Here is a 19,213-nt window from a genome sequence, read left to right as displayed (position 1 = left end):
GCCCCTCCCTACTTTTCAGACCAAATTTCCCCTCACCTTCCCACTCGGGCCCTCCGTTCTGGTAGTCAAGGTCTGCTGTCCCAGCCCAGGATTTCCTCTGCCCCATCTCGGATTTGCCCCTTTTCACTCGCTGCCCCTCACTCCTGGAACCTTCTTCCCCCGCAAGCAAGAGCCATCACTTCCTTAACTAGCTTCAAAACAGAGCTGAAGACCATCCTGTTCAGAGAAGCGTTCCCAGGCATTGCATAATTGTCACTTGCTATTTGATGTTCTTTTGTTGTCTGTTTTATTGAATCATTTCCTGTATTGCTATGTATTTTATATGTATTATCTTACTAGACAGGCCCCTTCCCCACCACCACTCCCTTCTCCTTCTGTGTCGTGTCTTTTTAGATTGTAAGCCTGAGGGCAGGGAACTGTCCAATTAATAAGATTGTATGTACAGCTCTGTGTAAATTTACAGTGCTTTATAAATAAAGGTTAATAATAATAATAATAATGCAGGAATACACAATCAAAGCACTCCTTACAGATGGCCATCCAGCCTCTGCTTGAAAACCTCCAAAGAAGGAGACTCCACCACCCTCCGAGGCAGTTTATTTCATTTTTGAACAGCTCTTATCATCAGGATGTTCTTGCTAAAGTTTAAGTGGAATCTCTATTCCTGCAGTTTGAGACATTAAGAGATTCACCAGTCACCTTTGAACAATATTACTATGCTACCATGTTTGTCTGATAGAGACTCTCTGTTTCTATACTCAGAATGCCTCAGGTGCACAGAAGTGGAGGGCACCCGCTTTGGGAAGAAGTAAAACAGTGCCAACAACCATGGCTCCCTGCCAAGCCCCATCTTCCCCACCTGAGCCTTGGCTTTGCCGGGAGATCTCACACACAGGCAATAATAGTTCCATTGCTTATTTATTTCCTTCTTCCTTCTTCTTCTTCTTTTTTTTAAAGACTGTGACACTCAGTAAGGATTTCAAGGCAGGTAGTGATTGGTTTTTACATTGTGGCAGTAACCCTGCCATGCAACATACGATTAAAAATGTGACAGGCTCATGATATACAGGCCCATTAGCGGGGGCAGGAAAAGCACCGGGTGAAGGCTGAAGGCACTTGAACCACCTGAGAAATGCATTTATAGCCCAGTTAAACACACCCCAGAGTGTCGTAATGCTGTAGTAATATGGAAGGTTCCCCATCCATTTTAATTAGATTTTGGGGAAGGGTATGGCTGTGATCAGATAAATGCATCCTTCTAGTGTATTTAGAATTTGTTGAGGGGATTTTTTGTTATTTTAAAATATATTTTGTGCTCTTACTAAACCAATATTTTGAATATAAGTTCATTTGAATGCATTTTGTCTTCTTATAGACTTATGTTTAGAGGAAGGTCCTAAGAATATCCCCACCCCCTGGTTTATAAATAGCAGATGATGCTCAGGAGGTCTGCATTTTTATGAGTGAATAGCACAAAACTGCAAACTGATCCCACAGAATCTAGCATTTGAGAGATGCAACTTTTAAAATCAGAGCTAAGTTGCTCCTCAGCAGAATGCGGCAAAGTTACTTTTGAGGGCCTAAATCCAATTGCTAGTCCCAGCCAGAGTAGATGTATTGATTACAGATTTTACATAAGTGTTGACTTACAGTTAGCAGTTGATTTAGGATGCATCTGCACTGCAGAAACAATGCTGTTTGATACCACTTTAAGCACTATGGCACCATCCTACAGAATCTTGGGATTTATAGTTTTGTGAGTCACCCAAACTTTTTGGCAGAGAAGACTTTGTAAAGGATTCTAAAGGATGGAGCTACAGCACTTGTCAAACTGCATTATTTTTAGAGTGTAGGTGCACGCTTTGTGGACTCATTCTGCCTAAGCAATGGGAATTAGGCCTCAAACCTAGATCTTATAGTTAATCTTAACCAATGTAGACCTACTGAATCAATGAGATTTATATAAGCATCGACCCATCCTCATTCAACAATTGATTCAGTGAGTCTGATGAAGCAATTGGATTAGAATTGGATTCAAACTCTTAAATTTCCTTGCTAGCGTGGCAGGGTGAATTTGGGAGGCTGTCCAAAAAAAATTTTTTTTTCCCAATTCTATTCAGCATCCTGCTTCCAAGAAAAGCTAGATAGTTGTCTCTGGGAAGCTCAAAAGCAGGACATGAAAGCAAGAATCGTGCTCCATTGATATATTTTTTAAAAAGTGTTACCTGATTCTGCACCTCACAGATTAAGGGAAACATGGGGAAAACCACAACTTGTTATCAGATATCTGTGCCCTTCTGAGCTTGTGATCTGTTGTGCAAAAGAAACAAAAGTGTTCAGCAATATCTACACATTGGGGAAAAATGCAAATATTTGTAAAATGTAAACAAATACACAGATATTTTCTCCTTTGTCGACCATATCCTTTGTGCCCAAACTGCCTCCAATTCCATTCACTCACTTCTTTGCTTTTGCTTCTTCCTTCATCTTCATTTCTTCCACTGCCTCTGTAGTGGTGAGTTGTTGTTCTCATGACAATGTGGGTAGTATACAAACTCAAATAATCATAATGCTAGAAATAACCCAAGGGCCATCTAGTTCAACCTCTTGCTGTGCCAAAAGACACAAATAATGAACTCCTGACATCCAAGCCCAGTTTAAAGAATTTCAAAGAAGGAGAATCCACAACACTTTGAGGCAGTCTATTCCATTATCAAACTACTCTTACTTTCAGGTAATGCTTCCTGAGGTTTAGGTGGAATCTCTTTTAGTATAATTTGTATCAACTGGTTTGTCTTTGGAGCAGCAATAAACAAGCTAGCTCCACCTTCTACCTGATATCCCTTCATATATTTCAAGATAGGTATCATGACAATTACACAGTTACGTAGGGCCAGTCTGCTGTAGTGGTTTGAGCACTGGACTACAACCCTAGAGACCAAGATTTGATTGCCTGCTCAGCCATGGAAACCCACTGGGTGTTCTTGGGTGAATCACACACTCTCAGCATGTGAAACCTCCATGATAGGTTTGCCTTAGAGCAGTGATGGTGAACCTTTTACAGACCGAGTGGCCAAACTGCAACCCAGACCCCACTTATTTATTGAAAAGCGCCACGTCCCTCTGGCTTTCTAATAAGAAACTCTGGCAAACGCTGTGCTAGGGTGACAGTATGTGTGCCCACAGAGAGGGCTCTGAGTGCCACTTCTGGCACGCGTGCCATAGGTTCGCCATCACTGCCTTAGAGTCATCATAAATTGGAAATGACTTGAAGGCACACAACAACAACAACAACAATCATGTAAACTTAATTTCTTCCTCTCCTGGCTAAACATATCTAGCTGTCTTATCTGTTCCTGATAAGGATGGTTTCCAGATCTTTCACTATCTTAGGAGCTCGAAAGACCACCCCAAAAGGGCGGTCTGGAGCCACCCATTTTCCCTCCAGAGGGAGCTTGCAGCAAGCAAACCACGCGGGCTCCCTCTGGACCAAAAAGAACCGGCTAAAAGTGGGTTCTTTTTGGCATGTGTGTGTGCTGCCATCAGTGCACCATTGCTCATTGTGTTGTATCCATGATGCTAGCGCAGCACCCTAACGTGCAGATGTGTTACCATCTGCAAGGCCACCATGATGGCGGCATCCGTATGGACTAGGATTCAGGAGTGTGCGGTTGCTGCACACTCTCAAACCCTAGAATTGGTGTGGGTACGCCTCTTCCTGCCTGTCTGTCCCAGGCCTCAGTCATCCTCCTCTGGACACATTCCATCTTTTCAATATCTTTCTTGAACCTTGATATCCAGAAATATGCACTGTATAGCAGCTGAGATCAGTCTGGAAAATCTGCTCTGGGATTTGTTCCAAACTTTGAAAGAGCTATCTAAGGTGAGCTTATTTTGGGGTTCAGAACATTTGGATAGCATCTTTCACGTTCAGATTAAAATCTGGAATAGATTCAACACCACACTGACCAGAGGAACAGCAGCTGCCAGTGACCCTAGAACCATTTTTTAATAAAAAATATCATCCAGTAGAAGTTCCACTCAGCTATGGGCCTCTGTCATCTTTACGAATCAGTCTCCTGCATCTATAAAAATTATATACAGCATCACATACACATGAAATGACAGTGAAGCCACTCTATTTATCTTATTTAATGAGCACATATGCCCTCAACAGGACTCTTTCCATAACTCCTGGGTGAAAGGGGCAGTTGTTCAGGAGAGATTGTGTTCATTTCCATAAATAGCTCCTTCCTGTGATGAAGGAGGGGAGGCCCAAAAGTCAAGTGATATTGTGAACAACTGGAGGACAAAGTGTGCATCTGTGTCCTCTACCCTTAATGATCCATCCCAGGATGACAGCCAGCAAGGGCATTCCGTGCGAACATTTGCAATGTCAAAACTCTCCAGTGTGGCAAGGTCACTTGGTTCCATCGGACAACAAAAAGTCTGACTAATTTTTCATGTCATTGTTCAAGTTGGGATTTGAATGCCTTTCAGAACTTCAGGGGGAAATTCATGGAAGGCTGCAAAGCACATTTTTCTACAGATTGGCCAGAATTTATTTAAGGACATAAACATGCATAAGTGTAACTGAACAGGGGGTTGGACTTGATAGCCCATGAGGCCCCTTTGAACTCTATGATTCCATGATTTTGTGAAAAAGTCACCACTGTGCAATGGATTCTGCTGATAGAAATGGATTTGCACAGACAACATGTTTATCTGATGGTTGAGGATCTCCAGAGGGACACCAGGGTTTTTAGTTTGTTTTAACTATATTTTATGTTTTGATATTGTGTTTTTAATCTGTCATATTTTTTAATACTTTTATAAGGAGGGGAGGGATTGTAATGTTTTTAATTTTATATTTTACTCTGTTATAATTCACTGTTGTCAACCACCCGGATTGGTTCGCCACAGGGCGGTATACAAATAAATATTATTAATTATTATTATTATTATTATTATTATTATTATTATTATTATTATTATTATTATTATTATTATTATCTGTGCATTGTCTTGACAAGTTGTACATTGTTATTTTACTTTGTATTTTGGTTGTAATCTTTTGTAATGTGGTTGTGCATTGTATACTTTGCATTGAGGTTGTGCATCTGATACTTTGCAATGTGGTTGTGCACCCGATACTTTGTATAGTATTCTTTGCATCCTATATTTTGTATTTTGGTTGTGCATTCTATACTTTGCATTAAGGTTGTGCATCCTGTGCAGGGTGGTTCAAAACAAATGGTGCAAAACCGAGTAAGAGCAGTTTTACTTTTGTACCATTTTTTAAAAAATCATCCAGTATTTTGAAATGAGGCTATGCATCATGTATTGTACAATGTCACCCATCCATTGGCATATACTGTGCAATGTTGCTATTCTGCATGAACGTTGTACATATAGTACTGTTGTGGTATGTATCTGCAAGAGGTATTTATGCTACAGCTAAGGGGAAATTGGATAGATGCCATTGTTGATGCAACCTTCCACAGGGCATTTACTGCTATGGCTCCCAAATTGTGGAATGGCTTGCCAGAGGAGATCCGTCTTATTACCACTTTAGAGGCCCTCAAGAAAGCACTCATGACGGATCTCTTCCGGTGAGCCTATCCTTCAGATCTGCTATAACAGCTTTAAGATGACACTTCATTCGGAGCATGTATGAGAAATTAGATGCTGATATTGTACCTGTATAGGCTTTTGATGCATTTTTAAGATTTTATATCATGAGAATGTATTTCAACTAACTGTAATTTTAAAATTGTGCTGTACTCCTGCCTCGATCCACAGGAAGAGGCGGGATATATATAAATTATTATTATTATTATTATTATTATTATTATTATTATTTGTACACTGTTGACTGCCTTCAGTTTAAACTGTTCTAATTCCAGATAGTGTAGAGGTATTGAATCAGTGGAGCTTATATTTATGAGGGCTCACTAAGTCTCCTTCATTTCAGTGTATTTAGTCCTCTGTGTATAGGTAAGATGGAGCTTCTAGAAAGGGTATGGATGAAAGTTAGATTAGAGTCTGCTGGTTGATTTCTATGGATGCATGTGAAAAGCTGTCAGTCTTGTTTTCATTGGGTTTTCAGAATTTTTCAGAATCAGCTGATGCGAAACAAAATGAAAGATCTTACCTGTAAAGAAATATTTTCTTTTTTATATATATTATGTATGATGTAGGAGACTCTTCTCCTACAGTGCTTTGGCAATATATCAAAAACAGCATCCTGCAATCTGCGGAAGAATCTTTAGGGTTCTCCCTCAAGAAAAACCAAGACTGGTTTGATGAAAACAACCAAGAGATCCAGGAGCTGTTGGCAAAGAAGAGAACTGCTCACCAGGCACACCTCGCCCAGCCATCCTGCCATGTAAGAAAAGCAGCCTTTCGCCTCGTATGTAGTCAACTCCAACAAAAACTCTGAGACATGCAGAACAAGTGGTGGATCAATTTAGCAGAAAAAACACAACGTTGTGGAGATCTGGGTGATTCCAGAGGATTTTATGAAGCTCTTAAAGCAGTGTTTGGACCTACATATCAGATCCAAAGCCCCCTATACAGTACAGATGGCCAAACACTAATCAACCGAGTAGTCCAAGACTCAGCTATTCAACACATGACACAACAACCGATGAAGAAGGAATTGGACATAGCTCCCACTTTGGAAGAAACCATTAAGGCCATACAGCAGATGAAAAATGGCAAGGCTGCTGGGATTGATGGAATTCCACCTGAAGCTTGGAAACATGGAGGTCATGTATTCCATGCTAAACTCCACGAGCTCCTTGTGAGTTGCTGGGAAAAAGGCGAACTGCCATCAGATCTCCGAGATGCAGTCATCATCACCCTGTACAAGAAAAAAGGAGCAAAATCGGATTGCTCAAACTATCGAGGTATAACACTGCTCTCCATTGCTGGAAAAATCCTTGCAAGGATACTGCTGAACAGATTAGTCCCTGCTATTGCAGAAGAACTTCTCCCTGAAAGCCAATGCGGCTTTAGAGTTAATAGGAGCACTACAGACATGGTATTTGCCCTTAGACAACTGCAAGAGAAAAGTAGAGAGCAGAACAAAGGACTCTATGTAACATTTGTTGACCTCACCAAAGCCTTCGACACTGTGAGTAGAAAAGGTCTGTGGCAGATCTTGGAAATCATGCTACATGAAGGCCAGCAAGGTCAAGTCAGATATGGCGACTCTCTCTCGGAGCCCTTTCTAATAACTAATGGTGTGAAACAAGGTTGGGTTCTCGCGCCAACTCTATTTACAATCTTCTTCAGCATGATGCTCCAAAGGGCTACGGCAGATCTCAAAGAAGAAGATGGCATTTATATATGCTACTGTACTGATGGTAGCCTCTTTAACTTAAGCCGCCTGAGGGCCCGCACTAAGACTCTAAACTATCTAGTCTGTGAGCTGCTTTTTGCTGACGATGCTGCCCTTGTTGCCCATACAGAAGCAGCTCTTGTTTTGTAACAGCTGCAGAACTCTTCGGACTGGAAGTCAGTCTGAAGAAAACGGAAGTTCTTTACCCGCTGGCACCTCAGGAAGAACACTACCATCCCCACATCACTGTAGGCACATCTGTGCTTAAGTCCATCCAGCAGTTCACCTACCTAGGAAGCATCATCTCTTCAGATGCCAAGATTGATAGAGAGATAGATCAGAGACTGGCAAAGGCATATAGTGCATTCGGAAGGCTTCACAAAAGAGTCTGGAGTAACAAACACTTGAGGTGAAGCACAAAAATCAGTTTGTATAGAGCCATTGTACTGTCTATTCTCCTCTACGGGTCTGAAACATGGGTCACCTATCGCCAACACCTACGACTCCTTGAACGCTTTCAATTCTAAATATACACTGGACTGACTATGTGACAAATGTTGCTGTCCTTGAGCAAGCAGGGATCGCCAGCACTGAGGCCATGCTATTGAGGACACAGCTGCGCTGGGCAGGACACATTTCTAGGATGAAGGACCATCGCCTCCCCAAAATAGTATTCTACGGTGAACTCACCATGGGTCAGCGTAAGAGGGGTGCCCCAAAGAAGAGATACAAAGACTCCCTGAAACAACATCTCAGGCTTGGCCAAATTGATCACCAACAATGGTCTGCCCTGGCCTCAGATCGGGAGGTATGGAGACACACTATCCACAATGCTGCAGCCTTTTTCGAAAGCTCACGGTGAACAAGTCTCGAAGAGAAATGACAATGCAGAAAGAACCACAACCCGGAAACATCACCCAAGGAGACTTTCTGCTGTGCATTCTGCAACCGGACCTGTTTGTCCCGTATTGGTCTTTTTAGTCACCAACGCGCTTGTACAAAGTGCGGGATGAGTCCTTCCTGAATCTTCATTTGTGAGCAAAGCCAGAGAGAGAGAGATGTATGATATGCTTCTAAAATAAATTTTAAAAAAAGAGATTTTTTTTCAGCCTTCCAGACTTGGTTTTCTGTTCCCACCTGGAAACTCATGTGCATTATTGTGTGTATTTTTGAAAAATGTACACATTTTGATCCATGTGCTTTCCCCCTTTTTATCCATATCGACTAAAGCTTGTTTGTGCACCTCTGTCAAATATAAAATGTATTCATAAAATTTTGCCTATTTATTGGAAATATACGTGGCAAAATATACTAAAGCTATTCTTCAATGGTTTTATGCACAGTTGCTCTTCATAGAAATGCATCACAAGGCTCAGAAATGTGTGAATTTATGAGGCATCATGTATTTGCTCTAGGGTTGCCATCTCAGGAGCTTCACAGGCCCTGAGATTTCAAGGGAAGCAAAAAATGGAGAGTACCCATTAAATCTGCAGATAAAACCAGAGACATGTCTCAAGGTGATCAACTGTAAATGATGGCTAAAGGTGTTTATTTTAAATGTCAGCATATGATAAGGGGGAAAGGGGGTTGTTAGATAACAACAGAAAAATCTGGGGTGCAAATAACAACAACAACTTGGCTGAAGGAAGAGGGGCCATCAGAAAACTAAGACAAAATTTACAAGAGTGGGAGGAGGTCAAGATCCCCATTTAGACATCTAGGGAAGTATCCTGGCATCAACAGTATTCACCTTTTCCACAGCCCAAAATGCAAGGGGCTGTTGCAGGAGGATATTGTTCCAAGAAATGACTCACTAAGGGAGCACCTGGTTTGTTGTTTCTTGTACTGCAAAGGTTTGAGTTTAGGTTGTTTTTCTGGTTAACTAACAACCCCCCCCCCCCCGACCATTTGCTGATGTCAACTAGCCTTTGTTCATAAGGTTGTGTGTTTTTTGTCCAGTAAATGATGTCAGAGTGTCAAATAGATATATACAGGCCATCAGCAGCATACTGATAGAATAATGATTTCAGATAATGTTATATTATGTATTATTTCCAATATGTTTGTGTTGTCACTTTCTATAATTTTTATGACCCCTGAAGAAGGTCTTTCAGAGCTTAAAAAAGCCAAAAAGGGCTTTTAAAAAAAACAATAAAAGCATCCATCAATTGAACATCTTGAGACATGTCTCTAATTTCTCTTTCTTGAGATTTCAGCATGATACATTAAGCACTATTTAAGCATCAGCAACATTTGTTTAGAGCATGTCATTCAAATCATTGACATCAGTTGAACAAATGAGAAAATATTTCTTGGGTAGAAATTAGGTTTCCCAAGCTCAGTACTGAACAGGGAAAAAAGCATACTTTTCCAAAAATCTGTTTTGAAAATCTTTACACGAATTGTTTAAAAATACATGGGAATTTTGAAGTCCATTCTGCTTTAAACAAAAAGCAGAGTTCAGTAGTGACTGTAAAGCTCACTGCCCATTGATGGGGGAGGACCTTGAGCAAGTCACACTCTCTCAGCCTCAGAGGTAGACAGTGGCAAACCTCCTCTGAAGAACCTTGCCAAGAAAATGCTGTAGTGGGTTTGTCTTACATTCACCATACGTTAGAAATTACTTGAAGGCATGCAACAACATAGACATATAGATCTCGATACCAGGATGAAACTTCATGGAGGCCAGGGAGCAGGTGATCCCCTATAACTATCTTTTTTTTTATTATTATTTTTATTGAACTGCTTTTAATGTATTTTATTTGATTTTGTGTAATGTATTGTTTTTCTTGTTGTTCACCGCCCTGATTTTTAGAAGGGCGGTATATAAATAAAATTTTATTTATTATTATTATCTGTGTGCTAATTTAATGGGGGGAGGGCTTTGAGGGACTGGCAAGGGGCTTCAAGACCCACATAAGGGAGGTCCAGGGGATCCATGTAGGCTATGAACTGCAATTTACCCACTCTCACCCTGAGATTCCTCTCCTTTGTCCTGAGGACCAGAGAAAGAAATTGGGGTCCTGAGTCAAGTCTAGGTCCTGAGGTCTGGGAATCCCAATTTCATTCTACTGCCAGGTGCAAAAGCGATAGTTCCCTAAGAAATGGAACCCCAAGCATTTCTTTTACCATTTGAATCACCAGATGAGCTGCAATAAATAGGCAAAGGTTTGTGAATTTAACAATAACAAAGTAGGAGAAGGAGAAGAGGAGAAATTCCACAGTCTGTGGGTTGCATATGGCCCAGCAGGGACCTCATTGCAGTCCCTCACAAACCCTAGAGTGTCCCATGATGAGAATTCAGCCTCCAAAAGAAGCTACGATGACATGACTAGCCACTTGGAAACTGTTCCTCACTATCACCACCACCTAGCCCCACATTATAAAATCATAGAATCATAGAGTTGAAAGTGACCACAAGGGCCATCCAATCCAATCCCCTGCCATGAAGGACTCAAAGCACTCTGACAGATGGCCATCCAGCCTCTGTTTAAAGACCTCCAAGGAAGGAGACTCCACCACTCTCTGAGGGAGTATGTTCCACTGTTGAACAGCTCTCACTGTTCGACACTGTCAATTGCCTTTTTCTTCAAAACAGGATATGGACTTTTAGTTATTCATAGTTTTGATTCATGGGCAGCCTCAGTCCACTAAGCTCTGTATGTGAAAATGGATGTGAAAATGGGGTAAGGGCTAAAGCTGGAGCTTCAGCAGATGTCCATCCTTGTTCAAGAGATACCAAAGGTGGCTAGATGTGGCCTTGTTAAAAAGACTAAGGTCTACTCCAGGATGGGCAAAGTGCAGCCAGTGGGCTATATGTGTCCCTTAGGGCCCTTGTGTATGGTTCCTGAACACCCCCAGCCCTTAGATTCCCCCAACATTCATTTTGCCACAACTGCTCCCTCCAAGTAGGTCAAAACTGCTACAAAGTTTCGTCCCTAAAACTTCCCAAGCCCACACATACCCACCAAAAATGCTCTACAGCCACAAAAGAAATTGAGAGATCATTTTGGACATAGTGATGTGATTAATCAGGGAGTGCAGAAGTGAAACATGGCCCTTGCTGCTCCCACAGTTACCCACTCCTGGACTACTACTTTCATCAAGGATGTACTAGCCTTAGCTGGCTTTTACCACTGAACTGAAATCTAGCAGAAATAGCAAAATTCCCAATCATAGGGCATCAGCTGTCAAGAATCCTGCCCTTGGCCTGTTAACAACCAGACTATCATCCTTGATAGAATAATAACATACTCTCCAACTGTTCTGACTTGGCAGGGACAGTCCTGATTAATCTGTTGTTCCACTTTTCCAACTGCTTTTATAACCTCCTAGTTTCTCTCTTCCCCACTCACTTTTCCCCTTTGTCCTCAGCTTACTTTACTTGCTGGAAACTGAGTACAAGTGCAAATGTGGTTTGCAATCAATTAACTTAACAAGAGAAAGTGGGGAGGAATCTTGGACTATTGCTCTTCCCTGTAGACCAAGGGAAAAGAAAATTGCTGCAAATGCCCTATTTTGCCTTTGGAAAACTAGCCAAACCCTCAGTCTGGAGTTTCAGCATTTCAAGCACTTCACCAAGTCATTTGTATAATCAAGTCCAGTTTTATCATGAGTCACTTCAGTACAGCAGATTCAAAGGAAAATCCAAAGAGTAGTTCAGGTCCAACCAGAGTTCCTGGCAACAGGCTATCCATCAAGGTTGAAAGCAATAGCAAGATGTCTCCCAAGCATGAAGGATGGTTGCTAACCATACTGGACTGAGGGAGGTACTGGGATATTTATAACTCTCCTGAGTCTTGCAGATGCTCACTGTTAGTGGCATGCTCCTTACTTAATCACAAAGAATCCTGTTGCCTCTTTTTCTCCTCTTTTTCCTGGTGTCTCTCTGTGGTAGTAGTAATTGGTAAATCTGGCACAGGTGGAGTGAAACTTTGTTCCTGGGAACCTGGTCCTGGTATTGGCTGCAGACTTACCTCCAGATGCTGCTAGAGTGGCTGCAGTCCTGGCATGTCTCCTGGGCTCTCAGCTTCTTCTTCAGACTCAGAGGACATGCCTGGCTTCTGGAAGCAGGCTATGACAGCAGACTCACTTAGGCTGCTGCCATACTGCAGAATTAATGCAGCTTAACATATAAGTCAAGGCTATGGAATTCTGGGATTTGTAGTTTTGTGAGCTATTTAGCCTTCTCTGTCAGAGAGTGCTGGTGTCACAACAGACTACCCATCCCAGAGTTCCATAGAAAGAATCCATGATAGTTAAAGTGGTGCCAAACTGCATTAGTTTTGCAGTGTGGCTGCAGCCCTAGCTTATGTTTTCTTCCTCACTAATAACTTTTGCCATCTTGACTACCATCTAATGTTGTTTGGTCACTAGTACTCTGGTTTTCATCTGTGAAATGCTGGAGGGCATGGAATAAAACCAAACCACGTATAATGAGAGTGCAGCAGCTTGTGTGTAGTGAATGGAGGATAGTCTACATCAGGCCAGAGGAGAGAGTGTTTTTATTTGCAAAGCATTTAACAAACAAGGTACGTGTTGCCAAACTTTGTTTGGCCTCAGAGGAGACAGTGTCCCTGGCTGGCAAGCATCCCAAAGTGTCCAAATGAAGTGTCTTAGATGCAGTATTTCTTTACCTCTGCAAAAGATCCATCCATCCATCTAAAATGTAGTCCTTGTCACTCAGGCCTTGGCTGCCCCCTTTTCCCTGCACAGCTGTGTCTTTCGGGAAAGGAGGGGTCAGAAGAAGAAGTCTTTTCTCTTGAGTCTTTTGGGGCCACTGAGCCTCTGATGTTTATTGACTAAGATCTTGTCGCAAGTGTGCATTCCCTGATGGAAAGAATGCATGGAGAAATATGAGTGAAACAGAAATGGACTTTCTGGGAAAGAGAAAGCAATATCATTCTGTTTCATTCATTAATGCCTCACCTTTCCCCCCCTCACCTTTCCAAAATGGGACTTAATGGAACACAATTAAAAGCAGCAGTAAAATAATTTAAAACACAATTCAAATACATGAATAAAAAGAAATGGGATGATATACCACTTATACTTGATTATAAACTGATCTTATGTATAAGTCGAGGGCAGTTTTGGGGGCCAAAATTATGGACTTTGATATGACCCATGGATAGGTCGAGGGTAAAACTTAGGGGCATGTAACAAAGGATCTAAAGGATGAAGCAAAGGAAAATAAAATTCCACTTACAAAATTCCAGCAGCCATAATTGTTTGTGCTCACCCTAAAGGTTGGATGGATGAGAAAATAGAAGGTCAGCAAACCAAAACAAGCAGAAGGCTTACAGTATAACTAACAAGAAGGGAGGGCAACACTAGGTAAACTGTGAAATATTTTTGGGACTATTGTTTATATTCAAAAAGATTCATAAGAATTTCCTACAGCCAGCTTTTTGTTGAATGTTGCTTCAAGCCTTTTTACCACACACACACACACAGATAGATAGTAACAATACGTCTTTGTTGTATTCATTACAATTGTTTTCACAGTTTACCTAGTGTTGTCCTCCCTTCTTGTTAGAATAGAAGGTCATCAGTGTTTCCAGGACTTATTACATTCTTGCCTTTCACCAGGACATGGTTCCTTTTAAAATGAGAATTAAAGTACATTGACCCATGGATAAGGCAGTTTTTTGGGGTCAATATTTTGACTAAAATTTCTAAACATAGTATATATAGTAACTGCCAAAGGCTGGTTTGAATAAAAAGTTGGGTTTCTCCCCTCTAAACATTTGTGAATATTATATGTATTTCTCATTGATGGTCCCTAATCTATTGGAGATCACATATTTATTTCAGTGGCCTATGAGGAGTTGTTGTTGTTGGTAATATATTGGCTTCACAGCCTACCTACTAGATGTGATACTGATGGAATTTTGGACCATCAATGTTTCAGATGCTATCCGAGAGTCTAGAAATAAGAGAGGTATCACTGGACTGTTGGGCACATTTCAAGCAGGATTGTTTTCTGTAAAAGTACTACTGTGATCCTATCTATGGCAATTTTGTTCAGATGTCCATCAAACAAGTTGTTATTTTAATGTGAAGTCAAAGGCTTTCATGGCCAGCATCCATAGTTTTTTGTGGGTTTTTGGGGCTATGTGGCCATGTTCTAGAAGAGTTTATTCCTGACGTTTCGCCGGCATCTGTGGCTGGCATCTTCAGAATGTTATTTTACTTAGACTTTAGTTTCCCTGGCAAACTAGTGAAGGAGGTAGTTAGAAATAATGAGATAATGGCTTATTTTTCCAGTAAAGAAGGAAGACTTAACAAGAGCCATTACTTCTTTTCCTGCATAACAGTAGTTTTTCAGTTACATGAATAGTTAAATATGTGTTGCCCATATAACTGGAATACCACTTGACCCATGCCTCATGGCCTTCTGCCTCATGCTCTGTTGTAGTGAAGAAGAGGTGGATAGAAGGGAAATGTGTTTTGGACTAAAGTACAGTCACTTGTAGGATCCAGATCTTTTTTGGGAAATGTAATTAAAAGCTGACTACTGTATATATTCAACTATAAGTCAACCTCATGTATACGTTGAGGGCAGGTTTGGTAATCAAAATTGTGGATTTTTATATAAATCGAGGGTAAAAGTTATGGGCATCTAATAAAGGATGGAAAGGATGACACAAAGGAAAACAATGCCAAAGAACTTACAAACTTCTAGTAGGCATAACTGCTTGTGCTCATGCTAAAGGCTGGATGGATGAGAAAATAGAGGGGGTTCAGTGATTCCAAGGCTGATGACACGCTTGCCTTTCATCAGGGGATGGTTTCTTTTTAAAATTAGAGTTAAGTACAGTATCTATATTGGCCTATGGATAAGTTGACCTAGGTTTTTTGGGTCAATTTTTTGACCTAAATTTCTAGACGTATACACCTCTGTAATGAACTCAGGCTTGCTAGAGAGGTTAAAAACAATAAAAAGGGCTTTTTTGGATATGTCCGCAGCAAAAGGAAGGAGAAGGAAACGATAGGGCTACTGCATGGAGAAGATGGCAAAATGCTAACAGAAGACAGAGAAAAGGCAGAATTACTCAACACTTTCTTTGCCTCAGTCTTCTCAGAAAAGGAAAAGGGTGCTCAACCTGAGGAAAGTGGAGCAGAGGACAGAATGGGGGAATTTCAGCACAGAATAAGTAAAGAGATAGTACAGGAGTACCTTGTTAATCTAAATGAATTTAAGTCTCCAGGACCAGATGAACTACATCCAAGGGTATAAAAAGAACTGGCAAATGTAATATTGGAGCCATTGGCAATAAACTTTGAAAACTCCTGGAAAACAGGAGAAATCCCAGCAGACTGGAGGAGGGCAAACGTTGTCCCCATCTTCAAAAAGGGGAAAAAAGAGGATCCCAACAATTAACATCCAGTTAGTCTGACATCAATACCAGGAAAGATTCTAGAGCAGATCATTAAACAAAGAGTCTGTGAACATCTAGAAGGCAATGCCATAATCACAAAAAGTCAACATGGGTTTCAGAGAAAGAAGTCATGCCAGACAAATCTAATCTCTCTTTTTTTTTTTTTTTTGATAAAATTACCAGCTTGGTAGATGAAGGGAATGCTGTGGATATAGTATATCTTGATTTCAGTAAGGCCTTTGACAAAGTTTCCCATGACATTCTTGCAAACAAGCTTGTAAAATGTGGTCTAGACAAGGTAACTGTTACATGGATTTGTAATTGGTTGACCGGCCGAAGTCAAAGGGTGCTCAGCGATGGCTCCTTTTCATCTTGGAGAGAAGTGACCAGTGGGGTCCCACAGGGCTCTGTCCTGGGCCCAGTGTTATTCAACATCTTTATCAATGACCTGGATGACAGAATTGGGAGCATACTTATCAGATTTGCAGATGACACCAAATTAGGAGGAATAGCTAATACCCCAGAGGACAGGATCAACATTCAAAATGACCTGAATAGACTTGAAAACTGGGCCAAAACTACCAAAATGAAATTCAACACAGAGAAATGTAAGGTACTGCACTTAGGGTGGAAAAATAAAATACACAGTTATAGGATGGGGGGCACCTGGCTGAACGAGACTACATGTGAAAGGGATCTAGGAGTCCAAGGAGACCACAAGTTGAACATGAGTCAACAGTGCGATTCGGCAGCTAAAAAGTCCAATGCAATTTTAGGTTGCATCCATAAAAGTATAGTGTCTAGATCAGGGGTTGGCAACCCCCGGCCCACGGGCTGGATCTGGCCCTGCGAGGCCTTGGGACCGGCCTGAGCCCAGTCCTGCCGCCAAAGGCCGCTCGTGCAAGAGGCCAAAGGCCCCGTGCTGGCGGCAATCGGTGGCAGGACTGGGCCTCTCGCGCGGGGCCTTTGGCCTCTCACGCGAGCAGCCCTCCGCCGGCGGACAGGCAGGGCCAAGGAGCCCCACTTCAGCGAGGCTCCTTCGCCCTGCCTGTTCCCCTCTGCCGGTGGACAGGCAGGGTGAAGGAGTCCTGCTTCAGCGAGGCTCCTTCGCCTTGCCTGGCCCCCTCCTCCGGCAGACAGGCAGGGCCAAGGAGCCCTGCTTCAGCGAGGCTCCTTCGCCCTTCCTGCTCCCCTCCGGGGAAGTAAGGAAGGGGGTGGGGGTCGTCCTCCTCCTCCCCATCCTTCCCTCCCCGCGGCTGCCAGACAGCCTCGAGGAGGGAAGGAAGGGGGCGGGGGAAGAGGAGGACGAAAGCGGAGGAGGGGGGAGGAAGGAAGGACGGAAGGAAGGAAGGAAGGAAGGAAGGAAAGAGGAGGAGGAGGTGGGAGGAAGAAAGGAGCGGAGTTCGTGGGAGCGGGGGGGGCGGGGGAATGGAAGGAGGAGACAGAGGAGGAGGGATGTGTGAGGAATTGGAGGCAGGAGGAAGGGAAGGAAAGGAGGATGAGCGGGGGAGGAAAGAAGGAGCAGGCGGAGTGCGGAGTGCGGGGAGGAGGAGGAAGAAGGAAGAGTAGCAGGAGGAGGGGGAGGATTTCCCTTCCATTTGTACAGGTCTGCTCTGTTTTAACATGATAATGGTGGTGGTGTTGTGTGATGATGATGATGATGATGATATCAGTCAGTTTCTGAGACATACAATCACTCTTTCTGGAGGTGAGACAGTTTGACTTTCCAAAGTGCATTTATGTGTATTTTTGGTGCTTTTAATGCTAAAATGTCTGCTTTAACAATGATAGTGGTGATGATGATGATGGTGATGGTGATGGTGATGGTGATGGTGATATTGATATTGATATCAGCCAGCTTCTGAGGCCCAAATGTCCTCCATTTTGATCATGCCTAAGAAACATGCATTTATATTAACATTTTTTAAAAATCATCAAATTTTTTTGCATGTCCTCCATTTTTAAAAAATGTGTCCTACATTTGAAAATGTTGTCCTATATTATTTATTTATTTATTTATTTATTTATTTATTTATTTATTGGCTTCGGCCCTCCAGTGGTCTGAGGGACAGCAACCCGGCCCCCGGCTCAAAAAGGTTGCCTACCCCTGGTCTAGATCAAGAGATGTAATAGTGCCACTGTATTCTGCTTTGGTCAGGCCCCACCTGGAATATTGTGTCCAGTTCTGGGCACCACAATTCAAAAAGGACATTGCGAAACTGGAGCGTATCCAAAGAAGGGTGACTAAAATGGTGAAGGGTCTGGAAACCATGCCCTATGAGGAACGCCTGAGGGAGCTGGGGATGTTTATCCTGGAGAAGAGAAGTTTAAGAGGTGATATGATAACCCTGTTTAAATATTTGAAGGGATGTCATATTCAGGAGGGAGCAAGCTTGTTTTCTGCTGCTCCAGAGACTAGGATCTGGAACAATGGATGCAAGCTATGGGAAAAGAGATTCTACCTCAACATTAGGAAGAACTTTCTGACATTAAGGGCTGTTCGACAGTGGAACACACTCCCTCGGAGGGTAGTGGAGTCTCCTTCCTTAGAGGTCTTTAAACAGAGGCTGGATGGCCATCTGTTGGGGATGCTTTGGTTGAGATTTCCTGCATGGCAGAATGGGGTTGGACTGGATGGCCCCTGTGGTCTCTTCCAACTCTACGATTCTATGAGTCTATGAGTATATACAATACTTGGGTTACTTTTGAATAATTGGAAAGACAAGAGTTATTTTATACTCGTAACTACACTTCTTCTTCTTAATAGCCATCAAGTCAACTTTGACTTATGGTGACCCTATGAATGAGAGACCTCCAAGTGACCTTGTTATCAACAGCCCTTTTCAGGACTTGTATACTCAATTGCATTAGTATAGTATTGACTTCCTTCATTGAGTCTATCTACCTGTAATGGGGTCTTCGGTCTGACTTCCTTCTACCTTACCATGGATAATTGTCTTTTCTAGTGAGCCATGTCTTCTCCTAATATGTCCAAACTACCTCAGTTTCATTTCAGTCATCTGGACTTTTATGGAGAGTTCAGGCTTGATTTGTTCTAATACTCATTTGTTGGTCTCTTTGGCAGTCCATGGTAGCTATGATCGTAACTATCATAGACTTTGGGGGGAAGCACCAAATGGTAGCTATAAATGATTACTTTTTAAAGTAACTTCCCAATCCCTGCTTCTCAAAATTAATATTAGTTACAGAATACAGTCCCCACCCCCCACCCCCGGCTGCATCTAAATTGCAGAACTAATACAATTTGACACCCCTTTAACTGCTATGGCTCCATCCTATGGAATCCTGGGATTTGTAGACTGTTGTGACACCAGAGCTCTCTGACAGAGATGGCTAAATTTCTCACAAAATTACACAAAATTATTGAGCCATGGTGTCAAACTGTATTATTTTTGCAGTACGGATGCAGCCTGTCTCTTTCATGCACATTCTCTGTTAAAATAGGAATGTACTCTGTTGTATA

General features: G+C 42.1%; 1 long non-coding RNA gene across 1 annotated transcript in view; it reads right to left on the bottom strand.

Annotated features, from left to right (window-relative positions):
• Positions 1-19,213, bottom strand: part of LOC121927663 — a 172,078-nt gene that overhangs the window by 36,617 nt on the left and 116,248 nt on the right. Inside the window, exons 2-4 of the long non-coding RNA XR_006103294.1 lie at positions 13,554-13,587; positions 12,982-13,174; positions 2,226-2,310 (exon numbers count right to left, since the gene is read on the bottom strand). This is a non-coding gene — a long non-coding RNA (uncharacterized LOC121927663). The remainder of the gene's footprint in view (positions 1-2,225; positions 2,311-12,981; positions 13,175-13,553; positions 13,588-19,213) is intronic.

Source organism: Sceloporus undulatus, chromosome 4 (assembly GCF_019175285.1).
Source record: "Sceloporus undulatus isolate JIND9_A2432 ecotype Alabama chromosome 4, SceUnd_v1.1, whole genome shotgun sequence".
Classification (NCBI taxonomy): Eukaryota; Metazoa; Chordata; class Lepidosauria; order Squamata; family Phrynosomatidae; genus Sceloporus; species Sceloporus undulatus.
This window is presented reverse-complemented; position numbering and strand designations above follow the sequence as displayed.